The sequence below is a fragment of the Artemia sp. Qi Xiang Cuo genome, chromosome 18 (assembly GCF_049724085.1).
Source record: "Artemia sp. Qi Xiang Cuo chromosome 18, ASM4972408v1, whole genome shotgun sequence".
Lineage (NCBI taxonomy): Eukaryota > Metazoa > Arthropoda > Branchiopoda > Anostraca > Artemiidae > Artemia > Artemia sp. Qi Xiang Cuo.
Window position 1 is genome coordinate 21,931,688 of NC_142811.1, and position 7,918 is coordinate 21,939,605.

Genomic DNA, 7,918 nt, shown 5'->3' on the forward strand with positions numbered 1-7,918 from the left:
CAACGCCATAAGTGTTTGGCATTAGGCACTTATCGGTTATATAAAAAACACTTGAGAATTTCGATCGCGAATGATACAAACATGACACAAAAAAACTGGTCAAGCAACTTCTTTATACTAGAGAATTAGCGGTACTTTTGTAGAAAGTGGTAAGCGCGCGAAAAGGGAAGTTTCGTTAACGCTAATGAAATAAAACAAAATAGGATGAAAATATAATAGTTCAGAAACAAATTTGGGCTATATATTTGCACATTAGGGGGGGGGGTTAAATCAGAGCATATATTAAATGCGTAACCTAACCTAATCAACCAAACTTAGGTACCTTGAAGTCCACCTAAAGTCTAAATATACTTACTAGAGTGAAACACCCTTTGTAACACCTATCCTTATGCAGCGTCTCGTATAAGTGCCGGGTTTTATCCTATCTGATCTTCAATACATTTGTCGCGCGCTTACCGCTTTCTACAAAAGTACCGAATTAGCTTTGGCTGGTTTGGAAAATAAATTGTTGCTATATTTTATTTAAGTATTTAGTTGGTATTTTGGTTAGGTTAGAATAGGTTTGTTTGGGTTAAGTATTTAATATTAATGCTAAGCTTTACCCCACTCTCCCTTATGTGCAAATACATAACGCAAATGTGTTTCTAAACTATTATATTTTCATAATAATTTTGTTTTATTTCATTAGCATTAACCAAACTTCACTTTTTGAGTGTTTATTATATAACTGATAAGTATGGGTTTCGGTGATTTACCCCCGAGAAAATTTCCCCCTGAGATTTCCCCCCGGAAACATCCCCCCGCCAGAGATTCCCCCGGGGAGTTCCCCCTCGGAGATTGCCCCCCCCTCCGAGATGTCCTCCCGTCATTTCCCCCTACGGGGGAAAATTTCCGGAGGGAAATTATCGCGGGGAAATCTCCGGGGGGGGAATTTTCTCGGGGGGAAATCTCCTAGACCCCAATAAGTACCTGGTATTATTTAGAAATACCTATATTTTCGAATTCAGTTAAATAAAGACTAAAAAATCAAATAAAAATTTCTAGCGTTGGTCGTTATTTAGCAATGTGGCACTTATTCCAAAACACTCAAGAAGTTCGATCTGTGTGATCTGAGAAAAAACTGGTTTGTCTTTAGCATTCGGTTATAATTAGCCTAGTCTCAGTGAGAATTAAATATAAAAAAAAACAAGTTTTTTAACTGAAAGTAAGGAACGACGTTAAAACTTAAAACGAACAAAAATTATTCCGTATATGACAGGGGCGGTCCCCTCCTCACCGCCTCGCTCTTTACGCTGAAGTTTTTATTGTTTTAAAAAAAGAGTTGTGAGAAAGTCAAACTTTAGCGTAAAGAGCGAGGCGTTGAGGAGTTGAGGATAGGACAGCCCCGTTCATATGCGGAATAATTTCTGTTCGTTTTAAGTTTTAACGTCGTTCCTTACTTTCAGTTAAAAAAACTAGTTTTTTATTTATTTAATTTTTGAATGTTTTTGAATTAATGCAGGTTTTGATTTTGGCTCACCGTACATGAATAATTAAACAGAAATTTGCATATTAATTTTACTTTTATTTGGTTAAATGGCTTTCTCGAAACATGTTTAATTTTATTTACGAACGTTTTCATTAGTAATTAATAAAAAAAACTCTTTCCACAAAATAAATTTTTCAAAGAAAAGTAAAGAACTCCATTTAACAAAAAATGAGCAAAAATAAAATCAAATAATCTACCAAGTGTGAAACTACGACATAAATGAAATAAATGAGATAAATAAATGAAACCCAAAACAAGCAGAAATTACAATAATTAACCAAGTCAAACTCAAAACGAGCAGAAATTAACATAAGTTGGGCGCAAAACCCCTATGCCTTCCAAGTCCAGAACAAAATTTGCACTTTACTGAAAAAATATAAATGTTTTTACTTTTATAACTTTAATAAATCAAATAATATTAACATTTTAATTTTAAATTTCAGTATATGTATATTAAACTGACAATGCACATTCATTTGTATTTTTCAGTAAAGTACAAATTTTGTTCTGGACTTGGGAAGGCATAGGGGTTTTGCGCCCAACTTATGTTAATTTCTGCTCGTTTTGAGTTTGACTTTGTTAATTATAGTAATTTCTGTATGTTTTGGGTTTCATTTATTTATCGATGCTGATTTGTGGTAGTTTCACACTTGGTAGATTATTTGATTTTATTTTTGCTCATTTTTTGTTAAATGGAGTTCTTTACTTTTCTTTGAAAAACTTATTTTGTCGAAATTTTTTTTTTTATTTAATTTATGTTCATTTTATATTGACATAGTCTTTTCAGGGAAAAAGAAAATAATACTTTAAATCTTTTCGTTTTTTAAGACTTTGTAGTTTGGCCTGCTATTTGTATGCTGGAGAAAATTTTCAATAATTTTTAACAGCATACACCCTTTTAAAAATCTGAACACAAATGGTCCTGTTTAATTTAGTTTTATACCTCCTCTAGTTGACCTGAGATGGAAAACTTGATACCGTTCGCAAAAAACATCTGTTTACTTTCTTTGATAGCCTGGATACACTTACACTATTTTGATTTGGTTAAATTTTAAGAGCAGAATTAGCCCCGAAAATTTGAACGTAATACCCTCAGTCGTTCTTGGGATACTGCTGAGATGCCTTATTGGGATTTAGCATTAGCACAGTGCATTTTGATTTAAACTTAAGGCAAAATTTAGTTTTTAAACATAATGGGCAAATGGGAGGGAGAGCGTGGGAGGGGGGGAGTGGAAGGGGGATTAGTTGCCCTCCAATCACTTTCGACAATTAAAAAGGGCATCAGCCCTTTCTATTTTCAATTGAATAATCCCTTTTCAAAGTTCCCACGACAACTCCTTTGATACGAAGTGCCCTGGTTTAAACAACAACAACAACAAAAAATAGTACATTATATCCACATCGATCTTTACTATAAAAATGTCAAGCCTTCCAATCACTTTCGACTATTAAAAAGGGCACTAGGCCTTTCGATTTCCAATCGAATGAGCCCTTTTGGAAACGACAACGCTTTCTATAAACACCTTATATGCCCCAGTGCATAAATTACAACCCTTACCTTAAGGTCTGTTAGGGGGGTTTCATCATCTAAGACCAAATTTCCAGAACTTTCAACTGCGTTAAACAAAATGGCTATCTCAAAATTTTGATTGGATGTGTTTGGGGGAATGGCGGGCGTGAGAGGGGTGGAAGTCGCTCTCCAATCCCTTTCAACTATTAAAAATGGCCCTAGCCCTTTCAATTTCCAATCAAATGACCCCTTTTGAAGTTTCTACGACAAAACTTTCAATAAAAATCTTATATGCCCCCAGGGCATAATTTACAACACTTGCCCTGATTGCTGGGGGGGGGGGGGTGTCATTCTCGAACACCTAATTTCCTGAACTGTCTACTACGTTGAAACAAATGGCTATCTGAAAATTTTGATTGGATTTGTTTGGAAGAATGGTGTGCGTGAGCGGGGGGGGGGTTATTTACCCTCCAATCACTTTCGACTGTTACAAAAGGCAGTAGCCCTCATTTTGAATTGAACGAGCCCCTTTTGAAGTTTTACGAAAACTCTATCTATAAAAACCTTATATGCCCCCAGGGCAGAACTTACAACCTTTGCCCTTGGGGCTCTGGGGGTTTTGTCATCCTTAAATACATAATTTCCTGAACTTTCAATTACGCTGAACATACCGGCTATCTCTAAACTTTGATTGAATATTTTTGGGGAAATGATGGGTGTAAGAGGGGGGTAAATTACTCTCCACTCACTTTCGACTATTAAAAAGGGTAATTTCAATTTCGAATCAAACAAGCTTTTTTTGAAATTTCTATAACAACTTTCTATATAAACTTTATATACCTCAGGGCATAATTTAAAATCCTTGTACTGAGGGCTCTGAGGGGGTTATCATCTTAAAACACCTAATTTAAAGAACTTTAAACTCCGGTGAACAAAATGGATATCTCAAAATTTTGACTGGATGTGTTTGGGAAAATGATGGGCGTGAGAGGGGCGTTAGTCGCTCTCCAATCACTTTCAACTATTAAAAAAGGCACTAACCCTTTCAATTTCCAATTAAATGAGCCCTTTTGAAGTTTCTACGCTTTCAATAAAAATCTTATATGCCCCCTGGACATAACTTACCCCCTTTGCTCTGAGGGCTGTGGGGGGGAGGGGTTGTCATCCTTAAAGACCTAATTTCCAAAACTTTCAACTCCGTTGAATAAAATGGCTATTTAAAATGTTGCTTGAATGTGTTTAGGGAAAAGAAGGGCGTGAGAGGGGGGTTAGTTACCACTCAATCACTTTTGACTGTTAAAAAGGGCACTAGCCCTTTTAATTTCCAATCGAATGAGCCCTTTTCGAAGTTTCTGCGACAAAGATTTCAATAAAAACCTTATATGCCCCCAGGGCAAAACTTATAACCCTTGCCCTGAAGACTGTGGGGGGGAGTGTCCTGCTCAAAGGTATAATTTCCAGAACTTTGAACTGCGTGGAACAAAATGGCAATCTCGAAATCTTTATTGGATGTGTTTGGGGAAATGGTGGGTGTGGAAGGGGTGTTAGTTGCTTCCCAATCACTTTCGACTACTAAAAAGAGCACTAGCCATTTCAATTTCCAATCCAATGAGCCCTATTTAAAGTTTCTTCGACAACGCATTATATAAAAACCTCATATGCCCCCTGGCCATAATTGACAACCCTTGCTCTGACGGCTGTGGGGGCGTTCTCATCCTCAAAGAACTACTTTTCAGAACTTAGAACTACGTTGAATAAAATGGTTATCTCAAAGTTTTGATTAGATGTGTTTGGGTAAAAGGTGGGCGTGAGAGGCGGGTTAGTTGCCCTCCAATCACTTTTGACTACTAAAAAGGGCAAAAGCCCTTTGAATTTCCAATCGAATGAGCCTTTTTTAAAGTTTCTACGACAACGCCTTATATAAAAAAACCGTATATGCCCCCAGGGCATAACTTACAACCCTTGCCCTAAGGAGGACTGTCCTCAAAAACATAATTTCTATCTGGAAATCAACTACACTGAACAAAATGGGTATCTCAAATTTTTGATTGGATGTGTTTCGGGAAATGGTGGGCGTGGAAGGGGTATTAGTCAACTTCCAATCACTTTCGACTATTAAAAAGGGCACAAGCCACTCCAATTTCCAATTGAATGAGCGCTTTTCGAAGTTTCTACGACAACTTCTTCGATACGAAGTGCCCTGCCCTAAACGAAAAAATTAATAAATAATACATTGTGCCAACATCGTTCTTATATGCCCCCAGGGCATAACTTAAAACCCTTGCCCTGAAGACTGTGGGGGATTTTCCTCCTCTTTACTTAGTTCCCGTTTCTTGTCTCGTTCACGAGTGTCCCTGTTCTTTACTTAGGCAGCGCGATCGAGCTGCCCATGATTTATGCAACAGCTTCTATATAAACCTTATATGCCCCCAGGGCATAACTTATGACCCTTGAACTTAGGGCTCTGAGGGGGTTATAATCCTAAAAGACCTAATTTCCAGAACGTTCAACAACATTTAACAAAATGGATATCTCAAAATTTTGATCGGATTTGTTTTGGAAAATGGTGGGCGTGAGAGGGATGTTAGCCGCTATCGAATCACTTTCAACTACTAAAAAAGGCACTAGCCCTTTCAATTTCCAATTGAATGAGCTCTTTTGAAGTTTCTACGACATGGCTTTCAATAAAAACTTTATATGCCCCAGGGCATAACTTACCACCCCTACACTGAGGGCTCTGAGGGGGTTATCATCCTAAAAGACCCAATTTCCAGAACTTTCAACTACGTTGAACAAAATGGATATCTCAAAATTTTAAATCAATGTGTTTGGGAAAATGTTGGCATGAAAGGGGGGTTAGTTGCCCTCAAATCACTTTCGACCATTAAAAAGGGTACTAGCCCTTTGAATTTCAAATCAAATGAGCCCTTTTTCAGGTTTCTACGATACAGATTTCAATAAAAACCTTATATGCCCCCAGGGATAACTTATAATCCTTGCCCTAAGGGTTGTGGGGGAGTGTCCTCCCCAAAAATATGTTTTCTATCTGTAAATCAACTACGCTGAACAAAATAGCCATCTCAAAATTTTTATTGGATGTGTGGGGGGGAAGGGGGGGGGTGGGGGGGCTAGTTACCCTCTAATCACTTTCGACTATTAAAAAGGGCACTAGCCCTTTTAATTTCCATTCGAATGAGCTTTTTTTGAAGTTTCTACAACAACTACTTCTTTAAAAACCTTATATGCCCCAGGGCATAACTTAAACCCTTGCCCTGAGGGCTGTGGGGGAGTGTCCTCCTCAAAAACATATTTTCTATCTGAAAATCAACTACGCTGAACAAAATGGCTATCTCAACTTTTTGATTGGATGTGTTTGGGGAAGTGATGGGTATGGGGGGGGGGCTAGTTGCCCTCCATTCACGTTCGAATATTAAAAAGGGCACTAGCTCTTTGATTTTCCAATCGAATGAGCATGTTTTGAATTTTCTACGACAACGCCTTTTATAAAAACCTCATATGCCCCCAGGGCATAACTCAAAACCCGTGCCCTGAGGGGTGTGGGGGAGTGTCTAATAAAAAACATATTTTATAGGTGGAAAAAAACTCCCTTGAAAACAAGTGCTATATCAAACTTTTGATTGGAGGTGTTTTGGGAAATGATGGGCGTGGGGGGCTCGGTGCCCTCCATTCACTTTCGAATATTAAAAAGGGTCTTAGCCCTTTGAATTTCCCATCGAATGAGCATGTTTTGAAGTTTCTACGACAACTTCTTCTATAAAAACCTTATATGCCCCCAGGGCATAACTTAAAACCCTTGCCCTGAGGGATGTGGGAGAGTGTCCTACTCAAAAACATATTTTCTATCTGGAAACCAACTACGCTGATCAAAATGGCGATCTCAAAATTTTGATTGGGTGTGTTTGGGGGAATAATGGTCGTGGGGGGGGGGCTAGCTGCCCTCCAATCACTTTTGACTATTAAAAAGGGAACTAGCCACTCCAATTTCCAATCGAATGAGCCCTTTTAGAATTTTCAATAACAACTCCTTCAATACGAAGTGCCCGGATATGGAGAAAAAAAAAAGACACATTGTGGCCACATCGTTCTTTACTTAGGCAGCGCTGGCGCGCTGCCTATGATAAATATACGTAACTTACGAATTAATTTACGTAAAAACTTCTATATTCATATATATTTAAAACGTATATTAGGGGGCTCGCCCCCTAGTCAATACCTCGCTCTATAAACTAAAGTTCGAATTTTGCTCCGATTCTTTAAAAATGACTCCTTAATCACAAAGGCCGTTGTTTAGAATAAATATCTCTTATGAAAGTACTAAAAAAATTTTGGCTTAAAGAGCGAGGTATTGACTAGGGGGCGAACCCAATCATACACGTAATATTTTCTGTTCGTTTTAAGTTTTGATGTTGCTCCTTATTTTCAGTTGGAAAACTTTTTTTTTATATTTTATGTTTTTTTTATATTTTTATATTTTCTGATCTTTTTTTTTAATTATGCTGGGAAATCCGGCACCCCCTTCATAGCAATGTCCCTTCCCCCATGAAAACTTCCTTCATGAAAAGATCCTCCCATATAACCCCCGACCAACCTACCCCCCTACTACCAGAAAAAATCCCCCCTGAAAACATCTGTATACTTCCCAATAACCAATACTATATGTTAATATTGGGTAAAGTTCATAACTTTCAGCCCTCCCCCCGGGAACTTCGGGGGCTTAAGTCATCCTAAAGGACATAGTTATCATATTTTCAACCATGCTGAACAAAATGGATGTCTCAAAATTTTGATCAGGTGACTTTGGGAAAAAATGAGTGTGGGAGGGGGCCTAGTTACCCTCCATTTTTGGTCACTTAAAAAGG